Source organism: Doryrhamphus excisus, chromosome 14, assembly GCF_030265055.1.
Source record: "Doryrhamphus excisus isolate RoL2022-K1 chromosome 14, RoL_Dexc_1.0, whole genome shotgun sequence".
Classification (NCBI taxonomy): domain Eukaryota; kingdom Metazoa; phylum Chordata; class Actinopteri; order Syngnathiformes; family Syngnathidae; genus Doryrhamphus; species Doryrhamphus excisus.
In genome coordinates, this window is record NC_080479.1 from 12,651,023 (window position 1) to 12,669,039 (window position 18,017).

Below are 18,017 nucleotides of genomic sequence, written 5' to 3' on the forward strand. Positions count from 1 at the left end.
CAGTCACAATCACATCTTCTCAAATCATCAATTCGGTACATCATTTTCAATTGAATGAAATCCTTTTCAGGCTGCACGGCGGTTGAGTGGTTAGTGCACAGTTCGAGTTCAATCCCACCCTCGGCCATCTCTGTGTGGAGTTTGCATGTTCTCCCCGTGCATGCGTGGGTTTTCTCCGGGTACTCCGGTTTCCTCCCACATTCCAAAAACATGCTAGGTTAATTAATTAGCGACTCCAAATTGTCCATAGGTATGAATGTGAGTGTGAATGGTTGTTTGTCTATAGGTGCCCTGTGATTGGCTGGCGACCAGTCCAGGGTGTACCCCGCCTCTCACAGAAGACGACTGGGATAGGCTCCAGCACCCCCATGACCCTCTTGAGGATAAACGGTAGAAAATGAATGAATGAATTTTTTAGGCTCGGTCTGCCCTAGGACTTAATTAAGCCACGCCCACATCATCTGTGAGGTCCCTGTATGAAACAAATGCTGAATTTCAGATTTGTGTGTGTGTGTGTATAGTGAAACAGACTTCCCTTTTCACACAGAGAGCCAGCAGGTGAACTTGTGTGTCTCTTTAAGAAACATAATTAGAATAAATCCAAAATGTAACAGAATGTGGTGACATAGTGAGATAATGATTGGCAGCTGATATCTGGTAGGTGTGTCATTTTTTTTCCTTTTCTGTTTTAAGCGGTTCTGCCATGCCCACTCCGTAGAGGAGGCGAGGTGGGAGGCGTTAAAGAGAGAGAGAGAGAAGTTTCCTTCTCTCCTGCCAGTGCACACATTAACCGGCTGCCCTCCCTCCAAAAATGGCACGTTTCCATGCATGTGCAGCCTGTGTGCATGCCGCCTCGCAACGCCACATCTGAAGCCAACGTACGAGTCCAACCATGGCAGAATTCGGCCAGAACAAGCGCGCCGGTCCACCGGTTGCTGCCGCTGCGTGGAAGGCATCGGCAGGTGGAGCCGCAGGGAGCCCGGAGACGCGAGGAGGAGCGGAGCCGGTGTCTAACGGTAATTGCAACCAGCCAGACCCGACCAGGAGGGCGCAAAGGGGGTCCAGCTGTGAGTCCCCTACGTGGGATGGCTCGGATTCAGCCACTAAAGCAATACCTCGACGCAGCAGTCTCATAAAGGTAAGCCCCTGGCTGGATTTACAATGTAAGAGAAACAATATGGTAATACTCGTGTTAAAAGTTAATATTGGACGGAAAAAGTAGTTGATCTACCAGGAACACAACTACACAAACCATCACAACAATGGAACATGAGAGGAGGACACAAACATTAGCAACACTAGCACCACACTATCATGCTTCAACAGCAACATTAGGCTTGGTTAGCCCATTCACTGATGAGCTCCAGGCTTTGTTTTAAGATGTGTAGTGAAGCCCGTCTCTTTACAAAGGACAGGCTCATCTCGCTAAGTATCAGGCTAGAGGTATCATGTCCATGAGAGATGATGGTTTTTCCTTCATGGTGTCATAAGTGACTTTTCCCTCAAAAGTGGACCAAACAAGAGAAAGGCATAATTTATTTCTACGTTATGAGTTCATGACAGATCGCAGGTCTACCTGACATTGTGACCTGTGAGCGTTTACTTCTGCTTTCGCTTTCTTCCTCTTCTCAACCACGGAAGAGCAGAATAAAGTCACCTTATCTGAGTTCACGAGCACAGGAAGTTGACAATGTCGGTCGTTCATGTACAGTGCAAGGCGGAGCTCGTGAAAAGCAGAGTGAGATGGAAAAACTGGTCGCTTCTGTGTTCTGGCCGCAAGACGACAGCAGGCGATGTCACTTAGCACTTGATTGACTACAGAGGAGGTGGAGAAACCGGACCACCTGCTGCAGTGTGAAGTCACACTCGGTCTGCCCTGTGGCGACAAACTTCTCTACTCGTTTTCCGTTTTGATATCAGTCAGGGTTGGACCTAGACAACGTTTGAATCGTCTTCAGCTCCTTTTGGTCTTAATGATCCAACCCCCATTATGCGCCTCCTCTTGTTTTACACAAAGTGTAGGCTTGCACGCTCTGTTTTGAAAAGTAACAGCGTGAACTTTAACACCAACTCACAGGAGAGTAGATTAATTGTGCAATTTTATTCTCTAATTGGTGACAGAGCCTTTGCGCATTTACAGAGAATGCGCCCCCGTCCTGGGCAAAATGGACCACCCCATGGACTATGGGGCACTCACCAACTAGAACTCTCTCTGGTTTTATGTCTGCAGGACAATGTCAATGCTCACAATTTGTCATTTATCTAACCGACTAAAATGTTAGATGAGTTAAAATGAGTTAAAAACTAAATCAACACCAAAGTACATCTGCATACCGAATATTACATTATTGACAGGAATAAACATTCATTCATTCATTTTCTACCGCTTTTTCCTCACGAGGGTCGCGGGGGTGCTGGAGCCTATCCCAGCTGTCTTCGGGCGAGAGGCGGGGTACACCCTGGACTGGTCGCCAACCAATCACAGGGCACATATAGACAAACAACCATTCACACTCACATTCATACCTATGGACAATTTGGAGTGGCCAATTAACCTAGCATGTTTTTGGAATGTGGGAGGAAACCGGAGTCAGGAATAAACAAATGAAGCAATTTACATGTAGAAGAAAAATATACGTATGGCTTGACACAGTATCTTGTTTTAGTCATAAGTCATCCTCTACAAAGCGGTACTAGCACAACCTAAACATGGATTGCACTATCAGAGTGCAACCAGCAAAGGTGCTGTTGAGTCGGAACTAGTTTAGAAACAACATGACCTCACACCTGGGCAGCGTTATTCTGCCCAATACAACGCTGGCATGGCAACAGGAGATGTTTTCTCCCATCACAATAACAATTACATGAGTTATTCACCCCCGCCCCCGTAATCAATCAAAGCAATTGAGCTCTGTTTGTTAAATAAATGAGGCTAAGACTGTGTTCCTGTCTCATGTCCCCTAGAAATAGATGGGATTTAAGTCATGTTCTTTGAGCGACATACAGCAGTTTTCAAGCAGCGTCGCTCGTGTCTCAGCCGGAACTAATTTAGCAGTCATCATCACCACGGCAACCGGTAAAAACCTGCAGAGAAATCCAGCTGATTGCCCACTTGAGTGGCGTTTCTTGTCAGTGTAACTTCAAACCGCGTTATTGTTGAAACATGATGTTGCATCATGTATTGCAGCCTCTCACGTCTTCGTGATGAAACCAGTGCGTCGAATGTGATAGTCATCCAAAAAAAAAAAAACCCAAACAAAAAAAAATAAGGCTCTTTCAGGTGGACCGCCGCACTTTCTTCTTCACTTTTTCCGTGAGTAGTTCCAAGTCAACACCTCAGAAAGACTACAGTTGGCCAACTTGCTCAAAAAGTTCATGCTGTGAAATTATTAAGTCATCAGCGTTCAGTGTCGCTGTGCACCTGTACACAAATCCCAGCGACACACTAAAATATTGAAAGCCTTCCTCGAAGAGGAGAAGGGAAGTGGATCCATAGTTCATTTCTGATGGCTAATACTTTTTGGGTAACCTACAGTAGGAACATACGACTATCATGGTTATAATACACCAAATACACATTTACTCTCCAGCCTTATGGCGGCTATTTTCTCATTAATTCTCTTTTACACTTGTAGAGCTATTTGCTTGCGTGCTGCCAATGTGACTCGCGTTCAAGTGTCTGTCTGTTGCTTTGTCTCGGTCGCCCACTGCTCCACGTATGCCTTCAGTGTCTACTATCCTGCCAGGAGCGACTGACTTGTATACTTATCTCTATGAGTTACTGGCACCAGCCTTGTTCAGGCCTGACTAAAGACACTAACAGACATGCCATCCTTGAACAAATGTTTATTCTCCTTTCTGCCTCACGTAACGCAGTTTTTAGAGGTGTTAGTTTAACAATTAAACATTCCACAAATATGCATGTCAGGCTAAGAGGTCTACGATTGGCTGGCGACCAGTCTGGGGTGTCTTTGTTTATGAAATTCTAACTCAACTTTGCAGTCTTTCAGTGAAAGTCACACAGCTTTTGCACTTAATGCTTCAAGTAAATGAGGCCTTTTTGTCTTCCCTTTGGCTTATGTGGTCTTAATAACCGTCAGTAAATAGACTATACATCAGTATACTTTGGTTTTGTGCGGCGCACAAGAGCTGTGAAAAGGCCAGAGTTACTGTGTGAGCGTGAAACCGCATTTTCTGTCAAACACTATTGAAATGACCACAAGTACTTCCTGACCTCTTGTGTGCAGCGCCGACACAGCTAGACAGCGTGTGCTTGTGACACACTTCACTAGAACGAGGTTCAACCTGAGTCAGGCTGTCACGACTGATTATCTTCCAATCGGCAGATGGATTGTTCAATTGTCCGGGAGTGCTGCATAGGCCCATCAAATCTCACACAGCAGAAGGATTTGTCTTTTTTTTTTTTTTTGTCATTTGGAGCATGACGACCTTCGCTGAGCAAACCTATTTGTTTATTTTATGATGTGTAGAGAAGCCTGCTTTTTAAATGTTTAGCATATACAGGTACAGGGGGTTGTTTGGTCTAGAGACAGTGCCACTGAGAAAATGACAGGAAGCAGAACTTGAGGTAGCAGAGATGAGGATGCTGAGGTTCTAATTGGGAGTGACCAGGATGGATAGGATCAGGAGCGAGTACATCAGAGGGACATTACATGTTAGAGGCCTTGGAGATGAAGTCAGAGAGGCCAGACTGAGATGTCCAGAGGAGCGATAGTGAATATATTGGTAGAAGGATGCTGCGTTTAGAGCTGCCAGGTAGGAGGCGTAGAGGAAGACCAAAGAGGAGGTTTATGGATGTAGGAAGGCATGAGGGTAGTTGGTGTGAGAGAGACAGATGCAGAAAAAGAGCCAAGCCCAAAGATACAGAAGAAGAGTCTCATCTAGCTGGGTGGTCATCATATTCCTTCATGATGTCAACCCAGAACCCGGAGTTTAGTGGTACATTGTTCTCACGTTTGGTGCTCATAAACAGGCTTTCAAGGCCGAATGTTCCTCCAGCTGCCTAGAGGGTGGCAACATTCAAATGTACAAACACATGCACTGGTTACGTATGTTTGTTCTCGACTCGCAATAGCAATTTGGCAAAGTTTAGCTACCGGTGTCAGCTATCATTGAACATATAGGCAAAAAATTGGCAATTTTTCCACAACCAAAAGAAGGTGGAGGTAAAAGACATCTATAGGAGAACTAAAAGGGGATAATTATGTTGTGGAAAAAAACTCTTCTTTTAGGTTCTCTGTCATGACCAAATTGCACCTGATCGCCTGGAGAGAAACATTTTCGAGGACAAATTTTAAGATTTATTACGTTGAGAAGCAATGCAAAATGCAAGTGCCGCCGGTCACTGACTTCCTGCGCTCAACTCAAACAACCTGGGTTCATTTTTCTGAAAACATTTCACCCGTTGCATAATGGTTCTCTGTTACATATTCCGTACATCACCCTTAGCCCTCAGCAATGTTCAAGTACAAATATATACACTATATATGTATGCATATGCCATTAATCATCCATCATCATCTGTCATACACATAATACAGTACAGTGTAGTTGTAATTAGCCAATACCTCCAACAGGCATTCTTTATATGGTGTAATTAGTAATACAACACATACAATGATGCCTGTCAGCTGGCTAATGAGCACGCAAGGTCATGTGGGCGTTCACAAAACAATAATTACAAGTGTCATCATTATCATCGTCATTAATCAGAGACGGCATTAAAAAAAAGAAAATAAATTCATTTAGTTTTACAGTCTTATCTGGTGTGACTGATCACCACATTTAATCCTTTCATCCACTCAGTCATTCCCATCCCTCCTCCACGCCGGGCCCTCACACAACAGCGCCATTCTAGCATGGAAGTAATCTCATTAGAGTGACAATCATCCAATGGTATTTACTGGAATCTCAGGCACATTTAGCATCAAATCAGGACATGGAAAATAAAATATTCATTCATATAGTACAATCTATTCTACGATGCCCTCAGGAAACCTTTCTTTTATGGGTTATAGAGTGTAACAAGACTGTAAAATAAGACCAAATGCAACCCAAATAATACACACTTACCCTTTGATGGCCTGGTAGTAGTAGTAGTAGTAGTAGTAGTAGTAGTAGTATGTCTTGCTGAAGACATGTGGCTCCATGCAGCCTACGGTTCAAACAAGTATGTTATTTCATTTGATTTCATTTCTCATTTTTCATTGAAATCTTAACGCTCGAGGAGAAACATTATCAGGGAAGCATCAAGAGAAAGAGGTAAACAATGCGTGCTTTTTGTTGCATGTATGTTGCACATTTCACCTCTATTATCATTCATTCATTCATTTTCTACCACTTTTTCCTCACGAGGGTCGCGGGAGGTGCTGGAGCCTATCCCAGCTGTCTTTGGGCGAGAGGCGGGGTACACCCTGGACTGGTCACCAGCCAATCACAGGGCACATATAGACAAACAACCATTCACACTCACATTCATACCTATGGACAATTTGGAGTGGCCAATTAACCTAGCACAAGTATGTTATAATAACACAAAATGAAACTAAAATGAAATGACTTACCATTTGATGTAGTAGTACTACTAGTATTAGTAGTGAAGCGAATGCAGACGGAAGGGAGGATTGCTGAAGGCAGTCGGCTGCATCCATTCTGCTATTCGTACAAGTGTAAAAATAAGTTAAGGTAGAAAAAGACAGAATATAACTCTAATAAAATGACTTACCGTTTGATGTAGTAGGTAGCAGTCATGGTGCCAAAACAGAGGTGCTGGATTTTGTGCAAACTATTTCCTATCACTTTCTTTCTGTGTCAACGCTCAGGATGTTTCTCATGGATGTGCCACTTCCTGGTTTACAGTACAAATTGAAATTGCATTTTTTGTAACCTTCGTTGCTACATGATGAGTATCATGCACGTGCAGCGTGTATCTTTCTTTGAATCCCACATTTGCATTTTAGTCTGTATCTACTTGTGGGGTAATTGGTCTCCTTTGACTCTTGTGTGCATAATTAATTCTAAATGGTAGTCTAACAGAGGTGAATGTGCATAATAGCCTGTACATGTGCATTAATTGGATTTAACGGATGAAAGGCGAAGGGAGGAGAAAAGGTGCACACCAAAGCATGTGTTTAATAGACAGAAAAGGCCCCTATGACTTCAATGGGAGCTCTGTCTTATTGGCTGCCTGTTAATCAGGAGTGTTTCTATGTGTGTTATTTATGTGATGTCTGAAAGGAGGGGGACATGTGACCACGCAGGACTGCTGCTTCCATTACGACTAATGTCCTAACACGCACAGAGAAAGATAAATGACACGATTTTTGTCATTAAAAGTTTTGCATTTTGTTTGCTTTTTCATCCAAGCCCTTTAAGAAGTGGAAACAATCAGCATCAAACAAAAGACGGACTGTTTATCTCCAAAGTATGCATGCTCTTGGTGCAAGTATCACGGCCCAAGGCACCAAAGGGTATTTTTAGACCCCCCCCCCCAATCATCACACCACAGATATAAGGGAGCTGTCACCATCGGGAGCGCTTCTGTGTTCTTAATGAGGCGATTCCTTGAGGATTTGTGATGCTTAAGACGCCTCGCTTTCCCTCTGAAGGGAAAGCTTTCATTCTGTTTAAATGACGTGGCCCTTCTTTCACATGCTCATTCATGCACTGCTCTTCTCCTACACCAGAATCACATCAAACTTATGCTACACATCACAGAGCATACGTTGGTCATCCGTTGCTTGTGAATAGCTTCATTCATTCAGTAATCAAGCGCATGGCTCGCTTATGCAAGGTAATATTTGATAAATACACGATAATAGAGGGCGGAATGGTGGTCCAGTGGTTAGCGCGCAGACCTCACAGCTAGGAGACCAGGGTTCAATTCCACCCTCGGCCATCTCTGCGTGGGTTTTCTCCGGGTACTCCGGTTTCCTCCCACATTCCAAAAACATGCTAGGTTAATTGGCGACTCCAAATTGTCCATAGGTATGAATGTGAGTGTGAATGGTTGTTTGTCTATATGTGCCCTGTGATTGGCGAGCCACCAGTCCAGGGTGTACCCCGCCTCTGCCCGAAGACACTGATACTGATACAGTTTATATTTTAATATGAGTTTAGTAAGCGTCTGATAGCGTCTCGGCCAAAGTCAGCTGGGTGGTGAAATGTTATTCTTGTAGGTGGGGGTCACACTTAATCAAATATTGATTTGTTGTGCATAGTAGTACTAAATTGCAGTATTTACCCTTCGTTATTTATTATTATTATATTGGCGACTCCAAATTGTCCATAGGTATGAATGTGAGTGTGAATGGTTGTTTGTCTATACGTGCCCTGTGATTGACCAATCCAGGGTGTACCCCGCCTCTCACCCAAAGACAGCTGGGATAGGCTCCAGCAACCCCCGCGAACCTTGTGAGGAAAAGCGGTAGAAAATGAATGAATGTATTATTTATTTAATATTTATTTTCTTCTAATTCTTCTATTTATTCTTTATTTATTCTTCTACTTTCTATATTTTGTACTTGTCATACTGTCTTGCACTGAAAAATTGAGCTGCTGCAATTTCATTCTACTGTCATTTTAATGACAGTAAAGGGCATTCTGATTCTTTTTTATTGAATATACCATATTTATGTGTCTAACATAAATGTAATGTAGAAATATATAGAAATTTATATTAATATCGTGACTTTTTTGCGTTTAAATTATTACATACGCTTCCTTGTTATTTCTAGAAAGTAATTAAAGCACCCTTAGTGTTAAAGTGAGGTAGTATTATGCGAGTACATAGCTTCATTCAATTTACTTGAGATTGAATGCTCTCCAGTTACATTTAGCATCCTTTACCTCCAATGTAAATCTTAGATTAGATTTTATGGCCGCACTAATACGTAGGTAATTGAATACAGATGTCCACCTATATGCTTTTATCTCTTGTGTAAGGCGCTCTCCCCGGGTGTTCAGTGTGCCACATGGATGAACTGAGCTCAGATCCAGCGATAGTGTCATGTCGAAGGGGCAGCATTAGAATGCGGCAGCCTGCTGCTTCTCCCAAGTCAGGTATGATTAATGGTGTAATGGTGAAGACCAAGGGCAAGCTAGGGCTTTAACGTGGTTTTTAAAAAAAACAATAGCAGATTGGTGGGAGGAGGCTAAATGTGTAGGTTAAATAATCTGTTATGTGTGGTTATATAAGATGAATTTAATCCTTTCGCATCTACTGGAAATGTGTGTTGTGGTGTGTATGCAAAGAATACACTCAGAGGGATCATTGTCTCCCTGTCAGTGTGTGGAAAACCTATTTCCATGGTATTAAAGGCACCTCCTCTTGGCTCCATCGTGCTCTCATTCCGTGCTCTCCCCCCCTCGTCATCAGGATGGCTCACGGGTGGGTCGAGAGAGGAAGAAGACCGTGTCCTTCAGCAGCAGCCTATCAGAGAAGAAGATCAGCGGTGCGGCCGACTGTATCCACTCAATGGTGGGTCAGCTGCTATGTGACCCTGTATATTACATACATGCTAGGCTTTAACATACGGGGCTTGAAATAGCCACGTGCGGCTGATGATGAGTGGGGGGGGGATTCAAGAGTGTTTACACTCACGTGTGTCCAGGTGGAAGGCAGCGAGTTGAAGAAAGTGCGGCCCAACTCTCGCGTGTACCAGCGTTACTACCTCCTGGATGCAGGACTCCAGGCTCTATGCTGGGAGCCCTCCAAGAAGGAGTCGGACAAAGCCAGGGTGGCGCTGTCCTCCATCAGAGAGGTCAGCATGCAGACATAAGGATATATCAAGTCTTACTGCCTTCCCAAATGACTCCATTGATTCTTTTAGACCAACTCATTGGGAATGTTTACAACATCGATGGTTGATTTGTTGTCCTCATTCTCTCTTGTGGCTTCACATTGTAGGTACGGACGGGTCGTAACACAGAAACATTCCGCACCAGCGGCGTTTATGAGCAGATTTCAGAGGACTGTGCATTCTCCATTATCTATGGAGAGCTGTATGAGAGCTTGGATCTTGTAGCCCACTCAACTGAAGTGGCTAATATTTGGGTGACGGGCCTAAGGTATTAAATACTAAAAATAAATAACAAGTAGACTAAGCATGTGTCCATTGGTGAACACAAGGCAAAATGTGATCATGTGTTCATTTCTAGGTATCTGATGCAGTATGGCAAACACGCCCTGGACATGCTCGCCAGCAGACAGCACAGCCTCCGCCTCGGTTGGTTGGAGCAGCTTTTCTGCTCTGCTGCAGGTGATTTGGACAGTCCCAGGGACATCGAGCAGGGGATTTGCTTGCAATCCGCCATAAAACTCATTCAGACAGTGAATCCGGGGTTGAGCTGCAACAAAGTGGAGCACAGGTTTAAAGAGCTTCAGAGAGGTCGGGCTGAAAGGACGGCTTGTTCTTCTCTCAATAATGAATCAGGAGTAAAAGACCAGAGTCCGGTCAAAACTCCGTTGGGGAAAAGCGAAAGAGTCACCAAGCAGGAGTTTATCGAAGTCTTCCATGACTTCTGTACGCGTCCGGAGATTTACTTTCTCTTGGTGCAGTTCTCTAGCAACAAGGAATTTCTGGACACCAAAGACTTGACACGGTTTCTCGAGGCTGAACAAGGTGTTGCTCAGGTCGGTATTAATCCGCACACTTCGTCTCAATCCCCATGTTGCCATCATTTTTATGTCTAATTACTCTCACGTACAGGTGACAGAAGATGACAGTCTGAGACTCATCCAGTCCCACGAGCCATCGGAAGAGGGACGACTGCAAGGCTACCTGTCGATGGACGGCTTCAACAGTTACCTGACGTCGGCGGAGTGCCACCTCTTTGACAGGGAGCACGACAACGTCTGCCAGGATATGTCTCAACCTTTGTCTCACTACTTCATCAACTCCTCTCACAATACCTACCTCATTGAGGACCAATATAGAGGGCCCTCAGATGTTTCCGGATACATCCGGGCGCTCAAGATGGGCTGTCGTTGTGTGGAAGTGGATGTTTGGGACGGCCCCGATGAGGAGCCCGTGGTGTGTACCGGACACACCCTTTGCCCTCCTCTGTCCCTTCGCAATGTATTAGAAGCAATCGGACGCTTTGCGTTTGTTGCATCGGATTATCCGCTGATTGTGTGCTTGGAAAACCACTGTTCTCCTCGACAGCAGAAGGTGATGATGCAGCATCTTGTGAGGACACTCGGGGAGAGGCTCTTTACACACCCTCCAGACCAGAGGGAGCCATATCTGCCGTCACCACAAGCCTTAAGGCATCGGATCCTCTTGAAGGGGAAGAAGTTAAATCCGGGTTGGGAGGCGGAGAATGGGGAAGTCAGCGAGGAGGATGAAGGGGCTGAGATGTGTCAAAGGATGAATGCAGCTAGTAATGGAGGGGCAGGACCCGCAGGCAGTGACAAAGACACACCGAAGAAAGGCGTCAGTTCAACGGCTGCCACTCTGTGCAATCCTCCTCATCTTCCTCACAAATCCATCAAACTGTTAAAGGAGCTCTCAGACCTTGTGACTCTGTGCCAGTCCGTCCACTTTGTCGACTTCCCGACATCAACCAAAAGCCAAAAACCTTGGGAACTGTGTTCATTTCATGAGAAGCAAGCTGAGGGTCTCGCTGGCGAGAGCCCCGGCAACTTTGTCAACCACAACAAACACTTCCTGTCCAGAGTATACCCCAGCCCTATACGCATCGACTCCAGCAACATGAACCCTCAGGATTTGTGGAAATGTGGGTGCCAGATTGTGTCTATGAACTTCCAGTCAGCTGGACTGATGATGGACCTGAACACAGCCTGGTTCCGGCAGAATGGAAACTGCGGTTATGTTCTGCGACCTGCTATCATGCGGCAGGAGGTATCGTATTTCTGTGCAGACACCAAGGACACTGTGCCCGGAGTGTCCCCGCAGCTTCTCCACGTGAAGGTGTGAGGGACTAACACAGGCTCGACACGCAGAATCCATATTCTTTGTGATTACATAATAATGATTATGTTCTGAAAACAACCTTCTCAGGTCATCAGCGGACAGAACCTTCCCAAGCCGAAGGGTTCTGGCACCAAAGGCGATGTGGTGGACCCTTATGTGTACGTGGAGATCCACGGCATCCCTGCTGACTGCACCGAACGCCGCACGAGGACTGTCTCCCAAAGCTGGGACAACCCGGTCTTTGACGAGAGTTTCGAGTTCCAGATCAACCTCCCGGAGCTCGCCATGGTTCGCTTTGTAGTGCTGGATGATGACTTTATAGGAGATGAGTTCATAGGTTGGTGAAGTCAGATGGAGTGGACATCTCAGATACTTGGTAAAAATAACCTCCCTGTCACAGGTCAGTACTCCATCCCTCTGGAGTGTCTCCAACCCGGGTACCGACACGTCCCACTTCAGTCTCTAACCGGAGAGGATCTTCCCCACGCCAAGCTCTTCGTCCACGTGGCTCTAACCAATCGAAGAGGAGGGGGTAAGCCTCACAAAAGGGGTCTGTCAGTGCGGAAAGCCCGGAAAGGTCGGGACTACACGGCTCTAAGGGACCTGGGAATCCGGTCTGTAGACGACGTTTTCAAGATGGCTGCTCCTCTGCTGAGAGAAGCCACGGACTTGAGGGAAAACATGCAGGTGAGGGAGTCCAAAGTCCTGTGGTTGGTTTATGATTGTTTCGTGCCGTGAGTCTTTTCATTTTCCTTTTCCATGCAGAACTCCGTGGCGGTGTTCAGGGAGCTATGCGGGGTGTCGGCCGTTTCCAACCTCATGCAGTGTATACTAGCGCTACGCTCCAGGCTGAAAGGACCTGATGGGATACCTTTACTACTGTTTGACCTTCAGAACCACTATCCTACCCTGGAGCCGCAGGGACCCCTGCCTGATGTCCTTCGCCGTGTTGTCTCCACATATGAAATGGTGAGGAAGGAAAGGAGCTGACAGTAAATATGCTCATTGTTTCCTCCCCTTCAACTCCATCCACTACTATCTCTGAAGTGCATAAAAAGGAAGGAAATGCTAAACAAAAGCCACAAAGATCACCAAAGCACCACCGCCCATCTTCCTGCCTGCTTCACACAACAATGTACACCCCCGCTTAGACAAAGCTTCCTTTAGAGGACATATTTGAACACAAAACGACCCTTGTTATGTCGCCTTGGCCTGAGTCCAGTGTCCAAATAACAATGGGACTTTCATTGACTGAGAAAGTTAGTCAGACTTATAAGACACCTAGAGTAAACATGATCATGAATCATACTAAGATATGCAATATATAATATTTAGCAAAAAAAAAAAGGGTGACTGACAAAAGGGCTCAGTCCGTTCATACCATTGTTCTATGTGCAGAAACCAATGCACAGAGTGAATTCTCTTTCTGCCTGTTTGGAGTTGAGAGACGAGGAACACATACATGCATGCACATGGCAACATAGTAACCCCTGGTTGGACAGCATGTACATTGCAAAAACCAATTCATTCATTCATTCATTTTCTGCCGCTTTTCCTCACAAGGGTCGCGGGGGTGCTGGAGCCTATCCCAGCTGTCTTTGGGCGAGAGGCGGGGTACACCCTGGACTGCTCGCCAGCCAATCACAGGGCACATATAGACAAACAACCATTCACACACACATTCATACCTACGGACAATTTTGGACTCACCAATTAACCTAGCATGTTTTTGGAATGTGGGAGGAAACCGGAGTACCCGGAGAAAACCCACGCATGCATGGGGAGAACATGCAAACTCCATACAGAGATGGCCGAGGGTGGACATTGCAAAAACTTAATTTCCTATTTTCTTACCTTAAGTAATATGCAAAATAACAACTTAACTCAAACTACATTTTACAATTTATGTTCAATGTTGGGCTGCACGGTGGTTGAGTGGTTAGCACGCAGACCTCAAAGCTAGGTGACCCGAGTTCAATTCCACCCTCGGCCATCTCTGTGAGTGGAGTTTGCATGTTCTCCCCGTGCATGCGTGGGTTTTCTCCGGGTACTCCGGTTTCCTCCCACATTCCAAAAACATGCTAGGTTAATTGGTGACTCCAAATTGTCCATAGGTATGAATGTGAGTGTGAATGGTTGTTTGTCTATATGTGCCCTGTGATTCGATGGCAACCAGTCCAGGGTGTACCCCACCTCTCGCCCGAAGACAGCTGGGATAGGCTCCAGCAAGCGGAAGAAAATGAATGAATGAATGGGCTTGTATTCTTTCCCCATCACCATGCAAATGTACCGAATGATACCTCCACCGTATTCAATTCTCATTTAGCTTTTTGATAGCCACCTTCTCGTGCCTTCATTCTTCCACTCTCGTCCCTTCAACCTAAACATTTCCTGCCCTCTCCTCCTTTTCCCTGCGGGCCTGCTTCAACTGTAGTTGACCCACATACAGGGGTCTCCACACAGATGTGTCTCGTACCCCTCGGCCTGGGCGATATGCACATATTAGTGTTGCATGTGAGAAGCCAAATGAATGAAAAATGATCTTGTCTTGCTAAGCAGTAATGAGGGCTACGCTGTATAGACCCAATTTAATGACAGTTGTTAGTCACTGCCTTTTTAGTAGAACGTGTCATGCGTGTATCTGCAATCACATTCATTTGCAGACAAGTTGAGAAGGACCGCCTCGGCGCTGAATCTCATGAGCATAGGAGTTGGGTTACATATATTTTCCCACCTCTGTCTTAAACACTGTACGTGTGTAGTGAAAACCTAGCATATTACAGTTAATCAATAGTTTGTTAAACAGCAGGTCACATCCCTGCAGGCTTTGCAAGCAGCATTAATCAGCCAGAGGCTACTAATGTTATTACAGTGCACCCTGTGTGCGTGTACGGTCGTTACTTCAAAAGAGTGGCCTCTAAGGAGTCCTCTGCAAAGACCATGTGTCTATCTGCAGATGCGTGTAGAGCTAAAATTTATTTTAAATCAGCAGCGACACATGCAATGCTTTACGGCAGTTTTATTGGAAATGTGCACTTTTTTTTTTTTTAGTGACTATAAATGTGGACTGAAGTTAACAATGTGTGCAGATGGTGCAGGCCAGCAGAGCCGTGTTGGAGCTGTCAGATGGCATTTATGAGAAGATTCTGCACATCCAGATGATGGGTGAGAGGGATTGATTCATTGATAAAGGGCTGTCCCATGACAGAGTAGATTTTCTTGTTAATTCATCCTTCTGACTTCAAGCAGCTAAACTTGTCATCAGAGGGCCATTACATTGTAAATCATGTGTTTAAGAGGGGGGAAAAAGGAACCCTTGTAAGATGTTTTTGTAATGCACCCCAGATGCATGTGGGTTTCACGTGCATTATTTGTGTCGAAATGGTTTGAATGGAGATGAGTGTAACAGAAAATCCCCCCCAAGCAAAAGTTTTTCCCTGATCTTCCATCCATCCATTTTCTGCAACGCGTCCTCACTCGCGGGTTGCGGGTATGCTGGAGCTTATCCCAGCTGTCGTCGGGCAGGAGGCGATGTACGCCCTGGGATTGGTCGCCAGCCAATCACCATGCACATATTGCCAATTTAATATTGACATTTAACTTAGCATATGTTTGGAGTTCCATGTTTTATATTTAGAGGGTGTTAGTTTATCTGCTGTATGAGTAGCTGCTGCAGAGCCCCAGGTTACAGAGTACACAGCACTTCCTGTTTGTATGTCGTGACAATGGTGATCATGTGATCCCTAAATGATCAATATTTCTCTGCCTTTTAAAGTGCTGTGTGCATTTGATGTATTACCATTATACAATGATTTGTTGACTATTAAGTATTGTGTTAAAACATTATTTTTTCCCCACTTCAATGAGGAACCTTATGTTTTTCTATTATTAAAGCGTACCGGCCCTTTAAGAGCCTCCTGTTGAGCTTGGCTACACAGAAAACCATTTATCTGACTCCCCAGCCTGGCGTCTCCTTGTGTCAGACTGAAAGGGGAGGGGGGGTTTGTAAATTCTCATCCCTCCCTCGACCCGTAACCTCTGACCTTAAGCAAGATGTGAGTTAAAAACTACGCACTTTTAGGGTCGTGACCATTGGGGTTAGTGCCCTACAGTTTGCTAGGAAATAACATTCAGTCACACATACGTACATACATACATGCATGCATGCTGCTCCATAGGCTTGAAGTTACCTAGCAACAGTAGTCAGTCAACTTCTGTAGGTGTGTGTGTGCAGCACAGAGCGGGTCAATGATACGCCATTATTCTACACTGTGTGTGTGTGTGTGTGTGCGAGTGTGGTCCACTCCTTGGCATGTTTTACGTCTGGGCTCTTGTTGATGGCTCACGGTTTGATGTGTGCCCGTGTTAACCCACTTCTGTTTCCATGGCAACTGCGGGACAGTGGCCCAGGGCGGCCAGAGGAAGGCAGATACACAACACAACTCACCATACACACACACACACACACACGCAACTAGCCAGAGGACACACTTCTCTTCTTCGCTACCTACAAGCCCACATTTTCTCATGTTTGACAAGCCTGTTGCTTTAGATATGCGCCATTTAATGCCTGCACACACACGCTCCGCCATGATTGCTCAACATTATTTTGCTTTTTTTTTCCATGAATGCAATAATATTGCAAAATAATGTGAGTACACCATATCTAAAGCAACTTTGCCATTAATTGATTTATTGATTATCACGGCCTAGGTTGAGGTGTGGAAAGGAGGATTAGCGACATAGAAGACGGATGGATGGGGGTAGAGTAACCAAAATATTAGAAACATAGTTCTGTCACATGCGGTTGTAAAAGAAAAATGTTTCATACAGTTTGTAGATAGGATGTATCTCCATATGAAGTATATGTACATAGTACGCACATCACCCGGTATGCACCTCTAACCTGCAATGTTTTTGCAGCCATGATGTTCCATGAGAAGCTGCAGAGCCTGGCGGCAAAAGAGGGGTTGAAAGGTCGCAAGGTGGGTCGAGCGGTGGAAAGCTTCAGCTGGAACATCACCATCCTAAAGGTCAGAAAACACACACTTTTGAAGCAACAACCCACACTGTAGCCTGAAGTCAGTTATTGTTGGCTTACCTTTTCGATGGTGTCTTCCTGTGCAGGGCCAAGCTGATCTGCTCACTCACGCCAAGGCTGAAGTCCAGGAGAACATGAAGCAGGTACACGATGCAGCTCTCACCGGGAACCTCACTCGGGAGGGCCGAGGAGCTACGAGAGCACGCTCGCAGTCACGACAAAGCGAGTGTGTGAGAACCGATGGCGGAGAATGAGCCGGGACTGGACCCAAATGCCTTCGTTAGGCGTCTATCTTGTCTGTCCGTTGAGTCTACCACATTCCGAGGAAGAACTCATTTAATGTTGCACACAATTTCATGCATCAGCCTGAGAGGATGTCAACATGTTTGCTGTAGGTTATGAGCACAAATGCATACAGTGGACTTAAGTATTGGGACACCCTGTAGTTCTGTCGTCATTTCACCATGCTTGTATGATCCACATCCGTGTCAGCAGCGGTGTACATCTTATCCAATCACCAATTAAAACCCACTAAATATTGTTGTCTTAAACCCATCTCTCTGTGAGATCAATCATTTCTGTGCTCTGCTTCCTTCATGTGCAAAATATTGTACAGTATTTTAATATTGTTCTTTGTTTTTTGTTGTAAAAGAATATTTTACACAAGTGGAAACATTCCTGATACATGTGTGCGGTCACTGTGCATCTGCGAGAACCTTCCTTGCAAGTGAAGATGAAAATAAAAGTTTTTAAAAAGAGATGCCGGTGTGAATTCATGCTGTGATTTGAATTTGTGCTCATTTAGACCAATTAACTTGACAAAGGTGAGGGGTGTCCAGACTTGTTCCACAGTACAGTAAAAATTAAAGGGGCACAAGAGGGCCAATTTGGTCTATTTTGTGTATTAAAGATGCAAAAACTAATCCAACGGAGGCCGGTATGCTATCTGAACAAAACATCCACATCTTAGCTTTGTGTAAATTAGTGTTCATAATGTATTTCTATCATAATTCATTGTT

General features: G+C 45.0%; 1 pseudogene; it reads left to right on the forward strand.

The window, feature by feature from the left end:
- Positions 1-719: 719 nt before the first annotated feature.
- On the forward strand, positions 720-17,823 carry LOC131102214 (inactive phospholipase C-like protein 2; annotated as a pseudogene).
- The last annotated feature ends 194 nt before the right edge of the window (positions 17,824-18,017 follow it).